At 44.3% G+C, this 23,790-nt stretch overlaps 1 protein-coding gene across 7 annotated transcripts in view; it reads right to left on the bottom strand.

The window, feature by feature from the left end:
• Window positions 1-23,344, bottom strand: part of LITAF (lipopolysaccharide induced TNF factor) — a 36,642-nt gene extending 13,298 nt beyond the window's left edge. The window contains exon 1 of one of the 7 annotated variants that reach the window (XM_082313965.1): window positions 23,163-23,344. The gene's annotated coding sequence lies outside the window, so the exon portion shown is untranslated. Of the gene's footprint in view, window positions 1-1,845; window positions 1,952-2,065; window positions 2,144-6,192; window positions 6,345-23,162 lie in introns of those variants that run through there. The other 6 variants (XM_082313964.1, XM_082313963.1, XM_082313966.1 and 3 more) reach the window with 6 other exon arrangements.
• Between the last annotated feature and the right edge of the window lie 446 nt (window positions 23,345-23,790).

Here is a 23,790-nt window from a genome sequence, read left to right as displayed (position 1 = left end):
TGAAGTTCTAAGAAATCAACACCCTTTCATGGATTTCAAAATGGTCATGATTATAACCTCCAGCATGAACATGTCTAGTCTCAATATTTAGCATTCAATACTTATTTTTAAATGATGTTGCATTTTTCGTTTCTTACCACGGACTAGTTTTGGACAGCTGGTTCAATTTAAAAATGACTGCTAGGCTTTTTCTGCCTTTCTGCTCCCCCCCCCCGCCGAAGACAGATGCAAAGAGGTCTTAAGTCTTCGCAGTGCTTGGCAGCATCCCTGGCACATGCAACCACCTCTCCTGGGCCTTCCGTTTCTTTTTTTAAAGTTAAAGTTTCAAATCAGAAGCACAGATAATGTTTACCAAGTGCTAGAGTGAATGGTATAAAACTAAAAGCGAGTATCAGTCCCTTTAAGTTATCTATCAAAACAGAAATTCCTAATAAAGAACAAGATGACATCAGGATTACAAAACCACCTCTTCAAAATGCTGAGCATTGTGGGGGTAACCACAACTTCAGATTTTCAGCTTAGTTTTGCTAGTGTCCCTTCTGCTTTAAATGTTGACTTTGAAGAGATATTTGAGATATTACTTCACATAGCCAGTGCAAACATGTGCCTCACAATCCTGGGCACTACTTGAAGATTAGCCTGGGGACAAGAGAAAGAGAAGGTAAAAACCCACCTCTCTGCTTGGTGTTAAAATAAAAAGGAAAAAAAAAAAGAGTTGCTTACAAATACAGCTTTCCTAATGCAGCGTAGCCAAGCAAATACGCTGTTGCCCTTCCCTCGCTCTTTATCTCTTACTAAGATTTGACATGATTTAATCCCTTAAATGAAACAATTCCTACTCAGCCCTCTTCACTGGAAATCCCAAGCTGCTCTCCAACACCACGGGTAACTGTAGGGGCTCCCTGCACAGCAGGGTTTAAGACAGCTGCTAATCAGCAGCACCTGGAACGAAACACAGGTTGAAGGCTAATCTTTTCTTTAAACAATCAGGCAGGATATACAGGTTTATCAGAGCACTCGGGATTTTTGCAGTGCACAGCAGCAAGCTGTAACACAACACTTGCCTGGGCCACCATCTTGGTTATCTGTACTCCGGGCAGTAACTTCCTATTTTACCAACCTGCTGAGAAATAGTATTTTAAAGTTGTCTAAATTTCTCAGGCATTTGTGAGAGAATAAAATTCAGTAATAATTACAGAAAAAAAGACTTTGATACATTACTATTTTAGTAAGACAACCACTGCCATTCGGGTCACCCTGAATTTTACACTGGCAAAATAGAAATGGTACTACACAGCGCGTTCTCCCTAGCAGGAGAGGTTACAGGCGTTGAGTACGCTACTTTTACCAAGTAACCGACGATCTCGGAATAACCCTGCGAGTGGCTTCAACTCGGGTCTCGGTGGGGCCGCGGACCCCCCCTCCCCGGGGCAGGGCCGGTTTGACAGAGACGGCTGCTGCCCCGCTCCCCGAGGGAAGGGACGCTCCCGCCCGAGCCCGCCTGCCCCCTGCAACAGTTGGGTTCCGCTTCTCTCACAGCTTCGGCCCCGGCCCCGCAGCCCCTCAGGCAGCAGCCGCCGCCCGCGGCCTCTCCCGGGCCGCCCCGCCGGTACCGGGACCCGCGAAGCCCCAGCTCCCCTCAGCGCCCCGGGGGCTCCTGCGCGGCGGGACCGGCCCTGCCCGGGCGCCGCGGGAGGGCTGGGAGCGGCCCCGGCAGCGGAGCAAAGCTCCCCCCCGGCCCTGCCCGCCCCGGGAGCGGGGCCCCTCCGGCAGCAGCCGGGCTGCGGGCGGCGCGACAGAGCCCGCTGCGCCCGGCCTCGCCCGCAGCGACCCCCCGGCCCTTACCGCTCGGCGGCGGCTGCCTGCCTGCCCTCCTCTCCGCTCGGGTGAAGCCACCGTCCCGCAGGGCTTGTCCCGTCCCCACCCTCGCCTTCCTCCTCCCCTCGAGCGGACGCCCGCGGGGTGCTCCCTCGGGCCGACGGCCCGCCGCCCCCGGCCCCGGCCCCGGACAGGCCCTGCCCGCCGCCCCGCCGGAGCCGCCTGCCCCCCGCTGCCCCGGACCTACCGGCAGCGCCTGGGCCGCTCCCCGCCGAGCTGGGCCGCCCCGCGGCCGGGCTGCGAGCGAAGCCGGCGCCGTCCCCGCCGCTGGGCGCTGCGCGTCTGAGCGCCGGCGGGAGGAAAAGGAACGGAGAAAAAAAAAGCCCCTGGCAGGGGGGACATGACCGACAGACAGACAGACGGACAGACAGACAGCGCCGACGCTGCCCCGCGCTGCCAGAGAAACGGCCCTAGCGATCGGGCAGCTTCGCAGCCCCTGCCGAGGGGCTCACTCCTGGGTTGACAAATTAAAACGAGCGATCTGCAACTTTCCCATAATCAGCGTAGCGAGGCTCCGCGTCTTGTAGCACAGGGGGGAAAACCCTCCGCTAATTGTACAATACCCCTTATGTTACCAAGATCCGTTATTTCAGACAACACCGCATGCAAGAAGACATAAAATGATCAAAGAAACCTTCAACATATATAGTGATTTTAACTAGTGCCCTTACAGGCAGTTAATTGGAGTTAGTCTTTGGAAAACGCTATGTCATTCCTTCCCCTACCCAACCCAACAGCTCCAGGATAAGAGAGAAGACGAATGACTGCCCAGATCCCTCAAAGGGATCCGACAAGGACTGCTGCACTCCGACGTGTAGGTGAACCAGCCGGCAAGACCTGGTGTTCAAGTGCTTTAATCTACTTCAGGCTGAAGGGAGTCAGTAACCCCCGAGGGCGCAGCGGGGACTGTGCGTTAGGCCTTTTGACTGAAAGCATCTAAAAATCCCTTAAAGTCCTATTTTTATGTTTAAATCCTTTCTTGGACCTCAACCTAAGTAACATGTATAAAGCTCCAATTCAAACCCATCCCAGAGCCAGGGTTCAGGTTTCGTAGGACCAAAGGCGTGACAATACGGCCAACAGCGGGCTGACCTGCTGACGCGCCTGCAGGTGGGGGTACGCGGGGTTTTCATCAGATGCTGGGGACGGAGGGCTCTGGCAGCGTGCGTACTCCCAGGCCCCTCATTTGGGGGTAGGGGGGGTTGATTCAGCAGCATTCGCTCCTTCCTACGAGTTAGCGTTTGAACCTGAGAGCAGAACTAGACTTAGAGGTGAATACATTTTCATCGTTATAAAGAAATGACATGATATATTATGATATTTTTCTCAGGAGCAGAATACAGGTAATTTTGGCTTTGGTGCCCTGGCTTAACTAAAATTGGAATAATTGTTCTCTTTGTAACTAAGTCCCCTTCCCCAGGTGGCTATGAGCAGCTTAGAAGGCACAGGAGAGAGAAGCCATGACCGAACGCATCTCCCAGGGTGAAATAAGGCTTTCAACTGAAAGCCTTCTTACTTCGACTGCCGCGCTCTCCCACGTGTTTTGCTTACACCTAGGCAGAGGCTGGCTCGTGCTACAGCTTTGACTCCTCCTTGGGGACCCCAACAACGTTCCCCCCTTTTGCCCTACGACTGTTTCCACCGAATGTCCAAACACAGCAGGCACGACTACCCAAATGTCCACCAAATGTCCAAATACACCAAATTGTCCAAATACACCAAATACATCCATTTACCAGCGCATGAGCGCATTTCCTCTCGCTACCCCTCCTCCGTCCCACCTATCTCACCAGTTCCTCCCTTTCCAGCCCTTTGCTGGCTGGCACTGGGTGAACGAAGGATCAGCTTTAGCCAGCCTGTGCCCGCAGGGCAAACCCAGCACGGCTTCCCCGGAGCGGCCGCCTGTGCCGTGGGACCCAGGGAAGCTCCCTCCCCGCAACGGACCAAGTGACAGGGTGGGGACACGGGCAGCGCCAACTCACCGCACGCTTGAGGAAACATGGCTAGAAATTAAGGTAAATCTTTATTATCTCTCCCCCCACACCCCATGAGCTGTGTAGCTATTAGAATATTTTTGTTCTGAAGATGATAAACATAATCTGTTTTTAAAAAAATCGTACGAGAAGAAAAAAGGCCACATGGCAATTTCAGAAGCTTGCCGTAAGTCCGAATGCGGTATGCTGAACCTAGGAGAGCTCCCCTCCACCTCCAGCCCGGTGGGACGATGTGCTGGGCAGCCCCAGCCGCTTTCCCCCACCCCGCTGAGCCATCGACGGGGCTGCTAACAGCGCCGCAGGAATGGAAGCGTACACAGAATATCGTGTCTGTTTTGTCACCACGCTGATTGCGTGTATGGTGTTACAGAACACCAGTAGATGTCAGTTTAGCCCCAAAAATGAATGCATGCTAGATTTATTAGCTTTTGCTTTTACGACAGTGAGTGTCCACCAAAGAAACTAAATGAAGTTTAGAAGTTGATGTACACTTAAAAGCCTATTAGCCATACTTTAAATAAGTAAAATAAAGCGAGTAAAATAAGTAAACCTTAATGTCACCTTATTTTTCTCCTGCCTGGAAATCGTAGAACTTGCACAAATCAAGTTTTTTTGTGTGTGTGTCATTTTTCCTATACTGATTTGTTGAGGCTAGAAAAGAATTTCTATGAGTTCTGATCATTTCAGTAATACTGGATACTTCAGGAGAGTTGTGCCAGGATGCAGTTTCAGACCCATAATCGAAAGAAAGCAAGGTAGATACATGAAGTCAAATATTCTGAAAGAATGTTTGGTTTTCTCCCCGCCCGCTGTTGCAAGGGCTGATTCAAGTTGCAAAGCAAACAGAACAAGAACTCTGACACAATTTGCACAGTTAGTACAAGCAAAATCCAGCCAGGCATTTGGTATTACAATTGCCAGTCAATATCCTGACCAACAATAACAGCTAAAATTTAAGCCACTCTTAGGGTTGCTTTTCACAATATAAATATTTTAAAAGAGAAACAGGTAAACTTGATAGGGTTAAAAAAAAAAAAGCCACAAACAGCAGTGCCATCTAGAAGAGTAACACTTCCAAATGTTTTGAAAGATTTATGTTTAAAGTAATGAACAAAACCAAACCAGACCAAAAATCCAAAATTATCATTTCTACATAATTCACTGCTGCAAGCATCAGTTGGTTGAAGAAAACCAACTTCAAAGTCCCAAGGGGATGAACTTCCAGATGCGATCAATGCTGATGAAGAACAAATTATTTACACATACAATGTCAGGTGGTAATTAATCAAAATTCAGCTTCTGCCCATGGCAACACCGACTGCCTGAGAAAGCAGAGCTTGAGTTTTGATTAAAGTGGTATAACTTAGTGCTGCTTTTGCTAATTCTAAATCTTTTCTCTGAGCCTCACAGCGAATTTAGCTCACCTATGAACTAAATTCCCTCTCATGTAATTTTGTGTATAACACTGACAAAGAGTTAACAAAACTGGAGAGGACTTACATGTAATTATTTAAGCGAGTCAAAATAATCTCTTCCCCTCTTGTTCTTTTGCCCTCCATTATCAGATACTGTTCTGCTCGGTTGTTACTGCTAAAGAATTTGGATAACAAGTTTTCTAGGAAGTAAAATAAGTTAAACAAATTTACCTGTACCTATTTGTCAAAACAATCAGTATATAGAATGCACTGGTTTCTCTTATGTTTCTCTTTAATTAAATAATACTGATGTGAAGATCAGTATTTAGTCTGAGTATTGAATCTCTTTAATTATGGAATGATACAATTTCTTCAAGTTTAGAAAATTATCGTCCCACATCACTCACTGGATTATAAGAGGAAAGTATCAGACGGTAAAGAGCTTTTTAATCAAAGAGAGAAAAGTATAGTAAAAACCTATGTTCAGAGGACACAGCTGCGAAAATGAAGATGAATGTCTTATTTTTCCATTTCAATAGTTAGGTGATAAGCAAGCGGAACAAACTGACTAAAGAAGTAAGAGATCCTACATCTTTTGATTACTTCCAGACAAACCTGGCTGACTTTCTGGAAAACACATTTAAGACAAGCCTAGGTCATTACAAATCACGTGCGTCACCCGCATTGTATAACGTGTCCAACTGGTGAGCGAATAATCCCATCTGGTTTAAGAAATAATGCATCGGTTTAAAAAAAAAAAAAAAAAAAAAACAAACAAAGCAAAACACACCACCACAAAACAGTAGTACAACTTGCTATTATGTCATTTGACTTCTAGTGACTTCGGTCAAACTTTGCTTCTTTAAACTTGACGTGCATTTTAACCAAGAATAAAATATACATACTGTCAGTGCCACGAGTGTAAATCTATATTCTGTTCGACGGGTCCGAGGTACAAATGAAGGTGTTCTGCTGCTTCTCCAGCCAACAGCAGCTGATCTTGAAGGGGGATTTTCTCTCTCTGACTAGCCAAGAACCACGTGACGTGAGCTTTGAGGTTCACACTTCAAGCCTCAAACCTGAAAACAAGATACACATCCCACGTTTCAGCACGAAGCCCATGTTCACGTTGCTGAGGTGTCCTTGAAGCACTGGTTGATACTTAGCTGTCTCGAGCGGGGCGCACAGCTTGCCCAGACGAGATGCGGTTACCTAAGCAGCTCCTTCATAGTAGACGGGAGCATGAAAACAGGAGTTTTGGCTGTCAGGAAAGCCGCCTGGTTGGGGGTGTGAGCTGCACTTAGACACTGGAGGGCTCAGGGGAGGGAAGGGGTGAGCCTCTCCGAGACTGCCTGACGAACAGGAAAAACACATTAGCCACAGCAGCAAACTCCCTTACCCTTTGCGAGGCTTTATAAAGGTGGTATTTGCATACATACATGTATTCAGTAGCCACAAAACTCGATTTGCATATCCCTACTGAAGTACCAACAGCACCCTCATTAGCACCCAGTAGAGTAATCATAGCTATCCTGGCTGAGGCTCTGAATGCAAAACACTCGTGGTAGAACATAGGGTCCCCTTAACTAATTCTGGGCGGGTTTATGCGATGTTGGTAATGGTTGGCACTCTGGGTGGGTTTTGATCAGGAAGGAAAAAGATAGGGTCACTGACTTTGGTTTTTAAATATGTTCTCATTTAGGTTGGATCTAGGGCTTAGAGCTTTGATAAAACAAAGACTGGGACAGCATATTACTTGATTTGGTAAACATTAAAAAAAAAAATTGCCAAATGCTTCATGAATCAAGGTAATGAAGGATAGGCAAGAGCTACATTTTGAAGGAATAACATTACCATGTAATAATTCTGTTAACTCGATTACATTACATTACCATCCTCTTTTCCCAAGCATACACCCTTCTCACTGTACGTGCCTTGCTTAGCGTGACCGTTAAGGAAAAAAGTTAACTAAAGTTAACTCGATTAACTTTAGCGCAGGAGAAATTAATTTCAACTGCTACGCGGTCCTCTCCAAGCCTGCTGGGCAGAGAAGCAATAGCTAGAGGAGCCACTTGAACCAAAAAACCTCAAGCTTTTGTTGAGCTCGGGGTTGAGGGTTTCATCAGCTTCCAAACCCGCTCTGCAGGAACTTCAGCGCCTGCTGATTGGGCTGGGCAGACAGCTTCAGTTTTATTCTCTAAGCTACTTTTAACAGCGAGTGCACATTAAAATGTCTGCAATAATTCAAACTAAGTAGTGCCATCGTACACTTCCTCTCAGGTACTGCTACAGAAATACGAATCACAAAATACTTCGGAGCTAGCAACGCAGCAATTAACAGCTTGCAGAGGCAGGCCTGGATAACGCTGCTGTACTGTTTCTGCTCGGCTGAGCACTAGCCCTGTTCGATATAAGCAACTATCCCAACATCTGCAGTTATTAAAGAGTCTGACATTATAGGTGCCAAATTCATTTCAAAGTATGGTGCAGTTTGCTTGTGCGAACAAGAGCAGAGCTGGGTGTCAAGGCTGCCAGGATGTGGGTTACCTTCAATGCTGGCTTCCAAACACTTGGCTTTTAAAAAAGCTGTGCTAGGGGGCTTTGCAGTGTTGATTTGGGAGTTAATAACTTCAGCTTAAATTATCCCCGAATAAATTCGGTGTGTGACAGAGGGGACAGGGGGAAAAAAAGAGAACAGAGAGCCCACAAATACAGCCTTCCTCTCAGAAACTACTTCATGAAGATAAATACCCCGTGACTGACTGCGTCACTGCTTAGGTTCATGTAACAAAACAAAATAATTGCTCCACACCAATATGGAACTGGTAGCGAAAAAAACCCAAAAGGAACCCTCGTGACAAATAAATAATGGCTTCAGGTCAGCTCTCAGACACGTTATCTTAGATAAAACCATCTTCTATCTCAGTTCCCATTTTCTTCCAGCGTCTGTCACGCTTCCCCTGGCGATCCCACCACCGCCTGGGAACTGGAAACCAACGGGGTGAAAAGGGTGAACTCTCCCAAAGCTTTGAGCTTTTAAACTGCTCCGAGGCCTCTTCACGCCCCACGCCCCCCTGCCTCGGACACCTCTGCCTGGCGCTCTGCGGTGAGGCAGGTTCGAGGCTGAGCTTTTCCTGGCTGCTGCCATTCTCTCTTTTGAGGCTGCAGCTGCCCGTTTACTGCCGTCTCGGCAGGTAGGGAGCTCCTTACCCTAGGGCCTCTCCGTGTGCCGGGCGGGTGAACGGAGCCGGGCTTCCCTGCCTCCACAGAACAGGGGCAGCGACCGGTCCCCTTCCCGGGGAAGCCAACTCTTAGTTTAAGGAATCGCAACAACTCTTCCTAATACTAAACGTCTGCCATCCTCTTACCATCCTCTTTTCCCAAGCATGCACCCTTCTCACTGTACGTGCCTTGCTTAGTGTGACCATTAAGGAAAAAAAGACTTATTTCTTTCATCCACAAGTTGGTAATGTGTGGGGTAATATGCTTGTGGAAGATTGGCATATTAATGGATTTACTACATGAAAAAAGAAGTAGCATATCAAATCTGAAACTGCAAATGATCCCCCAGGATTGCAACTGGTTGATAGAATTGCTAAATTAATCCAAACCTAAATATTAATACTTTACTGTCCTTCTTTTAGTATCGCTTCCTTCTTAATTACCAACTCCCACAGCGTTATCTGATCATCATAACAGCTAATAACAGCCGCCAGATTGCAAAACACTATTTCACACTACAGCAAAACATCTAAGTATGTAAATCATATCATCTCCCCTAGAGAGCAGCACAGCAGCATGGTGTCAAAAGAGGTAACGATAGATTTATTTTTCCCCAGAACCCTTGGCACTTCACGTAAGGAATTACAAGGAGAATAACCATTCACTGCCAGCGATGGTTCTCCTAGTATAAACAACCAGAAAGAAATGGTTATGATAGAAAAGCTTCACATTTAAAAATGGCAGATCTGTCCTGATTAAGTCATCCATTATTTGATGGATTCTCTAATAACGCCATCAGACAACAGAGAGGACAATTATGATTCTCCAACCATTTACCCTTCAAATTCCTCTTCCTACTCCCTTGACAGGGTACGGGAAGGATGTGATTTTAAAAATAAAGCTGCCTGATTATTTTTCCTGTGGACAGAACTGAAGCATGATTTCAACTGCTGGGATGCCATTGCTGAATAAATCGGTGCAAAAATCCCATCTTCTCACCCTTCACCATTCTCCTTCACCCTTCCTCCAGAATAATGCCTGGCCTACTGGTTGGCCAAGCTGTGGTACAGTCTTGGCTGTAAATCAGCTGCCTCCTGTTGTAGCTGACCACTGAAACCACTGATCTAAACCTTACATTTAAGCTTTCTGTTGTTTTACTTAAGGCAGCAGCCAGGCTTATTTTAATGAATTGCTTTGATCCAACTCTGTGGATCTGAAGTGTGTGAGGAATGATACAGTAGTCTCTTGTGCATAATTCTAACATAATAATCTTTCACACAGCTGTCATCTGGACACCAGAATTATTACAGCCTGGTTGGGATATAGGCAAGAAATACAGAAATATATATAGAGAGAGATTAAGACCTTATTGCTAAAAATTCATAGGTGTCCAACGAGGCTTTCCTTAAGGCCACTTCTCTGAAGCTCTGTTCCCAGCATCACTCACACACGTTATGTGCAAAGCCAGATGCCAATAGGCATTTGTTTCCTTATGCTCCTCTCACTTCATGCTACAAACATTTGAACTTAGCAGTAGTAATACTTGCTGCAGCTCTGGCAATTGCAAAGTTCCTGCTATTGAATTCTGTCTTGGTTTATAATCTCTAGTTGTTATAACTTATGTTCCATGATTTAAGAATAGCTTTGACATAATGTTTAATATTTTAATTCCCCACCTCTGGCAGGCCTGCCTTCTATTAAAGGCACTTTAGTGAATCTCTCAGGTCCACATATAAATTAAATGGCCAACAGTCTCAGCTGGGAAGGTGTCCGTTCCTGTTCCAGAAACTCAGATATTACATATCATATCTTGTCCCTTGATATTGCTTGTCTGCAGGAAGCAGCAAACCAGGAGGCTTACCATCTGGGGACAAAACCAGCCTAAGTGCCGTAGCTACAGAGCCAAAACAGCGATAGCAATGTGAGGATTAATACCCATTTACCAAAGCGATGACTAATTATGGTGAAATGCAATCTCATCATCCATTGCTACACATTAAGAGAGCACTTCACCAAATTTGCTGGCAGCCTTGCGTGGCTTGTTACATATGGACACCAAATGTTCAGGACGCTCCTCGGTTGAAATGAATCCTCTCTCTTTTCTGACTAATCCTTCGTGACAAGCAAGGCAATCAGTAAACAACTGAATATCCTTGCGGACAAACACTAGTAATAAAAATAAGTGAACTAGAAACCCTCACGTGATGTTTGCAAGCACTTTGGGATTTTGAGAGCTGACTGATCTGCTGTACGCATGGATTCTGCGAGTCTCGATTGTATGCGCGGCTCCTCCCGAATTTGCCCTGCAGCGAATTCATGTGATCTGTGCCACAACCAGAACAGAATCTACACTAACTAAAAATAAACTGCTTCTCTGCAAATTCACGGCTCAGTTTAGTCCAGCTCATAAATAACTTTTCAGCATTGGTCAGCAAACACAGATCCTTATGATTCTCACCATGTACGTGACCTCGTTCACTGTCATACGGGTGGGCGATGTTACTATCTTCAAATACTTGCAACACTTGGTTTTGGTCCCAGATGTTTGCTCAGTTAAGTCATGAGTTCTCTCACCAGCTTACGTTACCCACATTTGTGTATCTCAACAGCAGAACCATCTCACCCAGCTGCTTTGCCGCTTGCTCGATAGCTTTCGGTGCCTCAGAGGTATCTGGCAATATTGGGTGACAAATCTATCACCAGAAGCCACTTCCACCTCTGTAGCACTAATTCTGTTATACAGGAGCGGTGGGAAGGCTTATAAATCAGCCGTCTTTCCAGTATCTCTGCATGACCAGTTAACAAGAACGTCTACCCTAAAGCTAGAAAGGGCTCTGCCCGCCGGCAGGGCAGACAGCCGTCCGCACAATGAACATCAAGGTTTCTTTAATCAGCACGTGATTGACACTACTTTCTTAGTCCAGCCATTTTTAGTCATTAAATCAAATTTAAATTACAGTCTTTTTTTAAACATAAAGTTGCTTCTAACTGAGTTCAAATTAGATTTTAACTCAGATCAACTTATTTGAGGTTATTTTTTTTGTTAGAATTGTATTTTCAAGCTAACAGCGAAAACTTCACCTTTGTAACCATCTATGTTTCACTTTTTACATGCTTGGTTTTGGAAACATTTGCCATAAGCTTGTCTTATTTTAAATTTTAGAAAAAACAGGCAGTGGGCTGTCTCTAAAGGACTTTTACAAGACAAGATCTGTTGATCCCTGATCTCTGCATAAAAAGGGAAATGATCTCATTCAGCAAGCACAATATTTTGACAAATGTTGATGGTTTTAGAGCCTTCCCTGTAAAACAAATCCTTATTGCTTTTGGAAAGGACTTTTCAGTCACTAAAGAATGTCTTCAGAGTTGTCACTTGCTTTCTACCAAGAAAGAATCAAACTAGTGTGGGTCAATAAAGAGTACAGATATCTTCATTTCAAATAAAAAGGTATTTGTACAAGTTGCTTACGTCTCTAACAAGAAGAATATTTTTGCTTTCATTCTTGAAGCCAGGAAATTTCTAAAATTATTTTCTTTTTATTATTACTGGCGTGTAGCAATTATGCTGCTTTGACAGATGTTTCTCAGAATTATTTCTGATTTGTTCCCAGATGAACATAATTCTAGGTCATTGATTTAAACTTAATTAAGAAGAAAACGGCAAAGAATTTTACATTTGATAGTTTTACAAGTGGTAACAAGTGATTCATATCCTAGCAAAAGAAATTGAGCATCCGCAAAAGTAAGGGAAGCAAGCAAACTCAAGTAACTTCAATTACAAAATCAGCGTCCAAGAAGAGGGATTGTTTGCCTTGAGCTACAAATATGTGCTATTTTACATATTGCACAACTAAGCAATTTTATCACAAACACAAAATATGATCTTTTAAGTACTTGTCTCAAGGATTCGGACATAATGTGCCTTGTCCACAAGGTGGCATATGCTGTGTCCAAAAGGAACTGACACAGCAAAATGCTTTGCAACATCTATGGGACAAAAAAGCTTCAATGTAATTATCCTGCTTCATCTCCTTATCCTTCTAGACAAGCACAGAAGAAAATCTGTCTGTAATTATTTTCATGATTTGCTTATATAATCTAAAAATCTGCTTGCCCCAGAGGTAAGCAGAGACTTCAGTTCACATGGAAAACAGAAAATGTCTGTCATCCAGGGGCACCAGTTTTTCTCTTTGAGATTTCAGGAGGCAAAGGCATTGTAGGGAAAAGGATTTTAACCTTACCAAACGTCTGGTTTTACCGGTGTCTATCTCACTGCCTAGGAGAAGCAGGCAAGAGTGGGAAGAAAAAGAGCATAAGGTTCTGAAAGGACTGACCAAACCCCAGAAAACCCGGAGTGAAGACGACAGTGCTTCATAGTTAGATGAAGCTTAGGATAAATTCTTCTGGACTATTCTTACCTACTTGATAACCAAAAAGGCATCAAATTCTTAGAGCTCTCAGTAGGTCTGCTCAGATTAAAAATAAAACAAAATACAGCCCCTCCGCCCCACCCTGCATCCTGCCACAGATGCTGCCAGAAATAGAAACATTAAATCATAGAATCATAGAATCATCAAGGTTGGAAAAGACCCTTGAGATCATTGAGTCCAATAGTTAACCCAGCACTGCCAAGCCCACCACTAAACCATGTCTTCAAGCACCGTATCTATCCGTCCTTTAAATCCCCCCAGGGATGGGGACTCAGCCCCTGCCCTGGGCAGCCTGGGCCAGGCCCTGACAGCCCTTTGGGGGAAGAAGTTTTTCCCAATACCCAACCCAACCCTGCCCTGGCGCAGCTTGAGGCCGTTCCCTCTCGTCCCATCGCTTGTTCCTGGGGAGCAGAGACCGACCCCCCCGGCTCCAGCCTCCTTTCAGGCCGTTGCAGAGAGCAAGGAGGGCTCCCCTCAGCCTCCTCGTCTCCAGGCTGAGCCCCCCCAGCTCCCCCAGCCGCTCCTCCCCAGCCTTGGGCTCCAGCCCCTGCCCCAGCCTCGCTGCCCTGCTCTGGCCACGCTCCAGCCCCTCCATGGCCGCCTTGGGGTGCGGGGCCCAGCGCTGAGCACAGCACTCGAGGGGCGGCCTCACCAGTGCCCAGCGCAGGGGCACCATCACCTCCCTAAAATGATTACAACCAACCCATCTCTCCCCTTTGGATCACAGAGTCATATTGGACTATACTTTTTGAGATAAAGTTTGCACAGAAAGGTAATATTCTTCTATTAGACACACCTATGAAGCTCACTTTCAAGTCTACATGCTCATCTTCAGGTGAGGTCCTATGTGCCTTAAAGTCACTTTGTTTGTGTCAGTTAGCCTAATAAAAGGATTTACCGCTCTGCAAACTTGACCTTGTTTCCATCTCTCATAACTTTAGCATTACTATCACTATACAGGCAGCACTGCACTTTTTTTTAATTCATATTTTTCTTCTTCTTTCCTCCTTCCTTCCTTTTTTTTTTCTTCTTTTTTTTTCCTTTTTAAAATTTTTTTCCTTTTTTTTTTTCTCTCCTTTAAAAATGAAACCACAACAGTTCAGGACGGTTTCCAAGCCACAACTAAGGCTGAAATGATCATAGGAATATGACAGTGTCCTTTTGACACCAGACTAAAGAGCCGAAGGACACGGAGCTGTCTGGGCTCCAGTACAAAGCTAAGCTCAGGAACACTGGCACCAAGTGGCTGAAGCATAAATGTTCCGACAGATACACTTACCAAGTTGCCAAAGTCTTGCAGGTTTGCTGTTACTACAATATAACATTTTCCACTTTTTTCTTCCAGTGATCAAATAATAGTCAAAGCCCCCTTATCATCCACCCTCCAGCCTTCCTCGGTTTGTTGATGTTTGTACGCATCTTTAACAAAGTTAAAAGCAACCAAAGAGCCAGGATTCTGACATTAGTAATGCAATTCTTCCATTTCTGCAAAGCAGCTAAAAGTCCTTTTGTTGTCATACAAGTAATGAACACATCCCATTCAATTACAGACATATTTGCGGAGTACTTGTAAACTAAAGGCAATTGTACCCAAAATAAAGCCTGAAAACAGGAGCACAGGGCTGTTCTGAAAAAAGAATTCCGAATAGGATGCTTGTTCTGTTCCAAATGACCTGATGTTATTTAAGTATGATTATGAATAAACTCTCTGTTTGGCATTTTCCTCACCAGTTTTTACTTCAAAACAGTCAAATAGCTTCAGGCCCGTAAACCCCTAAGACACATGAAATGCTAATCCAAAGAGCGGGATTAATTTTCTGATGATAAAGTCCTGACATCCAAGTTCATCCAAACCCTAATTTTATTGAAGATCTTTTTGAAGGTAGAGACAACGAACCTGGTAGCTACACATTCAATACGGAACGCTCTCATTGTATATGATGTGAAAATAACGTGCACTCGTGCTTTACTCTGCCTCCCACAGCTGATCCCACAACTACTGCAGCTATCCAAGTCCTTCAGCGAAGCACGGCATGTACAGTCCTGCTCTTTCAGCAAAAAGGCCAGATGTGGCTTCCAACCCCTTTCCAATTCAGCAAAAGTCCTACAATGTCTTTTTTTTTTTCCCCTCCAGATTGACGTTGTTATTGCAAACTGGCATTAGCCTAAACCAAGACCGTTGGACAGGTTTTCCTACCCGGCTGCCTTCAAGCAGCGTGAAGAAAACTGGCCTAATTAATTGTCAGTGGTGGCTCTTCAGAAAACTGAAATGTATTTGGTTTCTGTCCTATAGGCAAACTTTCTAGCAGGAATTTCTTACTGCCTTGAATGGGCAATTCTATTAGAAGTCTCAGAGGCCAGCAAGGGATTTGACGTGTCACTCATGAGGTATCTTCAGCTATGTCTATGTGAAGCGGCTAAACCCACAGAACTATAAATGCAGCAGTCACCCCAGGTGTGGTAACACCACCACGGCTCCCACAAGACAAGGTCCCTTGCTAATGCTGACATCACATTTCTGTTCGCTCTTGATCATTTCCCAGAAAAGAGCAGAGAATCGCCGATGCGTTGATGGACACGCAGCCTGGAGGGCAAGGGGTTATTCTGCCTCAGTACTGCTTCCTCCACCGGCTGCGGCTGAAATTTGGAGACGAAATCCACTGGGCGATAAGACTGTGCAGAGTGAAAGGAGGTTTCCAGTAATGCCAACAAGGGCGTCTCTCAGCTCAGCACGGTGACGCTCAGAAGTTACAACGGACAAACGTACAGTCAGTGCTCCAAGCTGTGAACTAGCTAATAGTGAGTGTGAAGAGGAAATTACACTTAGAAGACATTTATTTTAAGGTTAACAGCTCTACAGAACTTGTGAAAGTGCCCAGCAGTGCTATAAGAGAAACAGATATGCACTAAAGGCACTTTTTTTTTGACATTTAAACTAAAGAGACTGTGGAAACTTGGGGCTAAATTTCACCTTACACAAGGTTAGAGCTCTTTGTGAGAGTGAAGCAATATTATTGCTTACAAACATCACTCACTCCTCCGACTCCTACTTGGCACCCCTATGCTTTATTCCAGCTAGTAAATTGTTAGGTAGGTAGGTAGGTAGGTAGGTTAGTTGGTAGGTAGGTAGGTAAGTTTGGGGGATGGACTAGGTGACCTTTAAAGGTCCCTTCCATCCCAAAGCATTCTGTGATTCTCTTAAGCACGCGTAAGGTCTGCTTACAGGCTTGGGGCAAACAGGAACCACTGAAAACCCCCAACAACAAGTCCTTGAAAATAAGCAAGCTACGTGAGGGGACAGCCGATAGGTACAACAAAACATCGGTAGTCAGAATACCCGAGTTTACCTTCCGACTTCCTTTAGTGAATTGCTCTGTCATAGCAAGTAATTCCGCTGCACAGTACTGCCACTGACAAAAGAAGATTAATTGCCTTTACTCGGAGGGCCCGCAGAGCTGACCTCCAGCAAATGCCACGGGAAAGCCAAGGCCACAGTTGCAAGACGGGCTGACTCAATAACAACATGGAAGTTCTTCTGTGGCGGATGATTATTATGGGACTGTGTTTTGAGCAAGTGTGATGGACAGTCTATTATCTATTAGTGTATTTCATGACAAACAAGGGGAAAAAGATCAATTTTAAAAATCACCCAGGTGCAGGGGTGGAAGTTACACCAATTGTCCCTTAAAAATAAAAAAAAAAAAAAAAACAAACAATCCACTCCCAAGCCTCCCAACAACCTTATGTCACACACACATATATCTATATATAAAAAAAAAAATCTGCATTAATTATTCCAGCTCTAAAGTGGGAGCTACATGTCCACGTAATGTCTCCTCTCCATTTCAAACTCAGACAGATTTACACAGCGTGCAATGAAAAACCCTCATCAGAAAAATCTTGTACTCAGGCACACGAAATTCTCTTTGGTATTCCATCTTACTTGAAGTTATACTGCTCCATGAGGTTACTGGTGGCTGTTGGCAACAATAACAGTATGCTGCCTCTCCTGAGAACTTGAAAAATGAGATGAAAAGTTGCTCGAGCAAACCAGGCATTTTATTTTCTCGTCTATAAATCAGTATGCGTGGACCTATAACTGTATATGATACTACTAACAGATTCTCTATTCATTTATTTCTGAGTTGGAATATGCCTGCTTCCTTCCAAAGCGCCCAAATCATTCAGTGTTCAGCCATTCTTGATGAGTGCAGACACTGGGCCTGGGTACCCCGGGGAAAGGCAGAAATGTCACTTGCAGGAGCAGACTGGAAGAGCGATGTTAAATCAGTGTGAAATCAGCATCGAATTTCCCCATGCAAAGGAATAATGGCAATGCTACATACTTTTTAATTAAATGTCAGCCTGTTGATATTTTTCAGATTAGTCATGAATATTAAAAATTCCTAAGAAAATGGAATTAAAATGGACAAATCGGTGAAACTCCTGTGGACACATTTCATTTCTATTCACAGTGTCCTACCACGAGCATTCTAAGAAACTACAACATATCTTTTTATTATAGTAATGAATCAACTTACAGATTCTACATGCAAGGCACAGAGCAAAATAATATATTTATTCCAGTTCTCTCCAGCCTGTTCCCACAGAACATCTTTTGCGGTACTGTATAATAAAGTGTGGGTTTAGGTCAGGCTTTATTACAGATTCAGTCGTTAGTTGTTCTTGGGGGTAACGGAATGGGTCCCATTTAATGTGAATGAATTAGTTACGGTGGAGAAAAATGGAAAAAACAAATTAAGTGTCTTTTAAACAAAATTAGGGGGAATTGTGTTTTCTTGCCACTATGCCTTGTGCCTTCCCTGAAGAAAGGGCTGTGTACACCAGACTGGGATCAGAAATTTGTTTCTACCTGTAGCAGCTTCTGCCAGGTCTTATTGTTGCTACAGCATGGAAAGATGCAGGCTTTTGGTTTTTTCCCAGTTTGATAGCCCGGATGCAAGGACTCAGTATATATGGAATTACTATTTCAGAAACTGCACAAGATATATTCTTTGAGGATTATCATCAAGAATCTCCAAACGCTTTGTACACATACAGCTCAATTAGAGACGTCTCTGAAAGCGGTAAAGTTGCAGAGGTTTCAGACTCAACTCTCTAGAAATGCCGAAAGAGAGGGGCTGATTACAGCGTACCAGGAGCCAGCGTGCAACCGCAGCTGGCAGTGCAACACCCCTCTGATGGTCAGCTGCTATATTATGGGTCAAGAAGAGAGGACAAAAAGGAAAATTCAGGATAGATATTATGAAATTATTACTTTCCTCTCCATACCAGAATTTAATTTTAGCAGTCCTAACAGCATATTGAAACTTCCAAAGGAAGCAGTCAGCTTTCAATGGTGCAAGTCTCAATTGAAAAATGCCAAGGAAAGAAAGTATGGACTTTCAAAGATTTAATAACAGACATGAATTTACTCCAAAGACTCTTACTAGTTTCCCAAATCCAGACTAATGAGATTGAGGCAGATTTTGAGATGCCCACCAAGCCGGGTTCCACCACATTCAGGGCTTTACGGATTAGTCCATCGGAAGGGAGCGATGTTGTAGAGCAGGAGGCAGCTGGCAGGAATCAAGAAGAATCAATTCACCTGGTATCATTTACTGCCTGCCCCCCGCTATAGCCAGAAGATGGATGCAGATATGAAACATTACATAGATTCAAAGATTTTTCCTTATTTTAAGAAGCACTGAGCAGTTTTCTATTAGAGCAGGAGGGGCTGAATTTACTTATTCATAAGCACACTGCTGTGTTAACAGGCTGCTGCTGGACTATGTTAATTTGGTAGCAACAGCCCTATGTTGAGGCTAGAATTTATAGTGCCCTAGTGTTAAACATTTAAGCTGCAATATCATCCTTCTGGGAATGAGGCTGTGTGTTCAACCATACATTATTATTCTGGGAACCACTGACCTGAAAAGAAAGAAAAAAACCCGCTTGTCTTTGCTTCAGTACAAGCACACTGGATGCTTTTAGCTGTGGTTATCTGAAGCACTTAGGAAATCTCAGTGCAACTCGGAAAACTCTCTTTCTTCAGCAAGGGCTGCATTGAATTCTCAATTATACAGCAAAAACTGGATGGGTGATAACAACCCTGCCAGGACTGTAGCTGACAACACTTTAATTGCAGTTCTGCTCTTTCAGCAGCTATGTGAAAGCAAACTTGGAAATACAAATGATTCGTTCAAAACTGCAGGATATATTAGCTAAAGCTGCCCTATTTGGGTTTCTGGCTTCACAGGTAAGGATTAGAAATCATCATACCATCTTTTTTCACTTGAATTAGTTAAAATGAGCATCTGAGAAATACGCTAGTGCAAAAAGATGCAGCTCCAGCACTTCATCAGGACACTCCCTATCAGAATCCTACCAAAAGGACTCAAGCGTCAGTTCTTAGGTCTTCTTTCAGGCCTTTATTTGCAACACAGCATTAGATGTTCTCCTTTTAAGTGAAAGGCCAGAGTGCTGCTAGCCACTAAACCCCCAGAAGATCACTAACGCTCACAAGGAAAGTATGAGATCAGCACTGAAAGCAGTGGGTGAAAGATTCTTGAGAAAGCATAGTACTTGGGGCAGGAGGGGGGAACCTCTCCGCTTTTCTCACCCTTCAGAGGTGGATTTGCGGGAGCACCAGCGTACCTCCTGACCCGTGTCCTGCTGCTCAAGTTGGGAAGCGCCCGAGGCTCTCCGTGGCCAGATCTCGCTGGTGCCTCGCTGGGGCTGATGCCCTGCCTGAATACCCCCCGGGAGCACTGCGGGGAGCTGCAGACTTCAGAACAAGAACGTGGCGGTGCATCCACAGCCGGAGCTCCCTGGGAGTTTAGAGGAATTGCCCACAGGCAACCTGCACCCAGTTGGAGGAGCACACCAGAGGTACTTAAACACCTGTGCTGTAGTAGCCTTCGACAGCAACAGAAACGGTAAAACGACACTTTTCTCCTGTGAAAATCCCAGTTACTCAAGTCAGCGAGATATCTGTGGTCTCCTTTCTCAAAACACGGGTCCACCCTTAAGGGAAATGAAGTGGTAGTAAGTCACTTGCTTCTATCCCAGAGAAAGAGAGGCTGTACAAAGGATGTTAAGATATATGTTAAGACATTCTGATTGAGGGTTATATTAAGTAAAATAGCGCCCTGCTACTCTCCTGTCCCTGCGTATTCCCTCTGAGTTCTCATGAAACTGGACTGCCTCCATCTATTAAGGGCAGACCCAGAACTAGCTTTCTAGATTCTTTCTGGTCATTTCTTCTATGCTGTTATACAGACTGTGCACCATTTGTTACCTCCTATGGCATATGTCCGAGCATGCTTCTGCTTGCAACATGCTGTTGTTGAAGGTTTAGTTACCGTGGTGCCAGACCACGGGATAAGCGACAGAAGGGGCCGCGTCTGTAGAAAAGCCAAGTGACCGCATCCCTGCCAGAAAGCGCGACGCTTGCGAAGTTGCCTGGCTGCTTGTTTCATGACGAAAAGCGAACTCCGCTCAGCGCCAGAGGCTGGATTGCTCGCTCCCCTGTCCTCTCCTTAGGCTGTAACCTGCGTGCCAGTAAGCGAGCAGGCTGTGGCCCTAACTACCAGCTACACGGGATCCGTAAAGTTTTGCTGCTCTGGCTGCAAGGTCACGCAGCACAGAGGAGCCGGCGTGCCTGGTCCTTGTCCATGCAGCAATAAATATTTTTGCCTCTGTGCAAGATTGCAAACAAGACAGATGCACCTGCAGCCTGGGTTGGAAAGCTAACTGAGCATTTTTGCCTTCTGCCCCAAAAGAAAAGAGAACAAACCCCAACACCTTCAATCTGTTACATTCAATGCACTTATTAGGTGATAAAATTTGAACAGATTTCGTGTCTCTGTTGAAGAGAAGTCACTACTAATGATTAAGGACCAACAGCGTATACGCAGCTGTAGATTCTCTTGCCTATTTTATTTTGTGTGAATTGCCAAATAATGGCAGTGCTGCATGCAGTACACCCAGCTCCTTGACAGCTCATTGCCCTGTTTTAAACTCAGCTCCACTTTCTAGCAAAGAGTTTTCTTAGAACTGATGCTTCTGCTTAGGTGGAAAATGAGATTCCTTTAACCCGAGATCCAGGTTTTTCAGGCTCACAGAAAAGGCACCGAGAAAAGGCAAAACTCCATTTTATAACATCAACTTGCAGAGTTATCTTTGCATTTGAAATGTAACTTCCCGAAGAAAAGACATGCAAAATGCTAACTATAGACAGCTAAGATTTATTAGGACAGACAATATTTCAATGGATTCCTACAACTATTTCCTTCCTGCACATATTAGCTTTAAAATAGATTTCTACATCCTTTCCAAGTTGTATGGCATCTATTTTTTCCCCAGCTGCAAGAGCTCTTTGTAGCTACCCACACCTACTAGCTTGCTACAAAACATTATTCTCTTCCATATCACCTGTGCTCCTTTTTTAAATTGTTTTATTTTTAAACTTTTACAAATAGATTCTTTCCAGATGATACAAGCCATTCCCTATATGGGAGCTCAGTCATCTTTTTCTTCCTTCCACCTCCATCGGGGTGGCAGAACTACCATCACCCTCTTTCCCTTTAGCTGCTTTATTAACTAGACACAAGTACGTGACAGCTACTAGTAATTACAGTATGACAATAAAAAGAGAACTTAATTCCACTTCATCCTTTGCTCCCACCATACACGAGATATTATTCCCACTCCTGACGAGACCTGTCATCAATTCCTGATCCTTCAATCATCTTTCCTCCTCCAGCTCGTGCTTCCATGCCGTTCCACCTCTGGAACCGCAGCCGCTCTTCTCCGGCCACCGTCCTGCGGCCCGCAGCCCCTGCTGAGAGCTGCGGCAACCACGCGTGGGACAGACTCTAGCCTTACGTGTGTTCAGAGGTGAATTTATGCTTTCAAGGTTCCCTGCTGACAACAGGATTTTCGCAGGTTGTGAGTTAAAGAACCTATTTGCAGAAAATTACCGTGCAGCTCCTTCACGGTAATTACTCTGACAGCTCCTCAATCATCTCTCTCAAAGCAACGCTAAACGCATCAAGTTCAATACCTGTTTTAAGACCATGAAAGAATATATATACCAAAAATAAAAAAGGAAACACATGCAGGCATTCTAGATCATCAGTAACACAGAATGTTATCCTCCTAGGCAATGAAAGTGGCTGAAACTCATCAGCTGCCTCTAAATAATTCAGAATGCTGTTTGACCACATCTAAGCTCAGTGTTAATTTGTACTCTTGCTTTCCTCTTGAGCCATGTATCGCTGAACATTGATTAATTCAGTGATGAATCGCAAGTGGAAGTGAAGTAAGTAGTTTGAAGGGGGATGTAACATGGTCACAAGTGGGTTTAAGCATGGTAGCACACAGTCATTTACCAATGACATTCAGTTTATTAAGCTTTTACTTAGATTCACCCTAAACGGTGTACAAAAATCTTCCTCCTTCTTTCTCCTTAGAAATCCACAGGGTAATCTGGACACTGCGTGCATAGATACAGCAGTTTGGAGAAGCTTTATTGTAAAGGGATATTACAACTGTATATTCTCCTAAACTAAGGTTTTTTTCCAAAAGAAAACTTTTGCCAGTATTTTGAACCTTAAAATTATTATGGATGTACCAAGCAACAGCAGTAGATGAAAGAGAATTCACCAATTAAAGTGAGGATAATAAAAGACGCTCATCAAAAAGGCAAGTTTTATCCAAGGAAATACAAGAAGGGGGTAAGTAACTTCAGGGTCAAAAACACTTAACTTTGCCTCTACAGAACACCGTTTATTTTGCAATTTAGGAAAGGAGTTGCTTATCATGCGCAGATGGATGCTTACTAAAGCCATGCCCCAGTGAACGCAGTGGATGAAGCCCGTGTATCAAAAGTAATGGAAGTAGCATTTCATCACAGATCTTAATATAGGCAGGCCTTACACTCCAGTGGTAAGTCCTCAAACAAATGACTGCAGGAGACATATTCTGAGCCATGAAAAGAGAACACAGCAGCCTGTGAGAATTGAGTCATACTTCCACAAAGAATGGCAGCATAAAAACATCTTCTTAGATTCTTAAAGAATAGGATATAAATACTTTTTTCATAGCACCCCATCACCTTTCCAGTGTTACTGAGAAGTCTTCCCAATCACAATTCTTTCGTAAATATAATACACATCCCCTACTCTCCTCTCCGGTTCCCGTGTGCGTGTAACACTCACCCTGTCTCCCAAGCTGCAGCAGAATGCCGGAGTCTGCTCAGACACCCAGGACCCTCACAGAGCTGCTGGGCTGGGCAGCTCTTTAGGGTGGATGCCGTAATGGTTTGCAGCTGAAAGGGTCCCTTTGAAACAAGCTGGTTTTTCAGAGCTGTATACAGCCTATTTACTCTGGTCCAGCTCATCTGGAAAAGAAGAGATAATACAAAAGTTCCCACTGCTCTCCCATGAATTGCTTGAGTTATTGAAGTCCTGGACATGACAAAAAAATGGACTGCATAATTTTAGGTGTTAGGATTGCATATATTAAAATATTCTCTTTTTAATCACAGGAAGAACTAGGGAGAAAAAATGAGACTTGAAAGCAGATTATTAATTTTCTTTCTAGGCCATGTAATTCCCCATCAAACATGCCTAGATAATGCCTTGCAGCCAGCAGCACCAAGACGCACACTGAGCTTTGTAGTTCATGTAAGCAGAGAAGAGGGTAGTTTGCATCTAGGACATAATTGCTTAGCAATGTTTTAAATAACATTCCAAAACCTTCAATAAAGTGAAAACTAGGCTTTATGTATTAAAAGCCTGTTGAGACTTCCAGAGAGCCAGAGTCTCTTTTAAATTTAACAAAACA

Source organism: Platalea leucorodia (assembly GCF_965183815.1).
Source record: "Platalea leucorodia genome assembly, chromosome: 5".
NCBI classification, from domain to species: Eukaryota; Metazoa; Chordata; class Aves; order Pelecaniformes; family Threskiornithidae; genus Platalea; species Platalea leucorodia.
The sequence above is the reverse complement of the archived record's forward strand: the minus strand, read 5'-3'. Positions and strand labels throughout refer to the sequence as shown.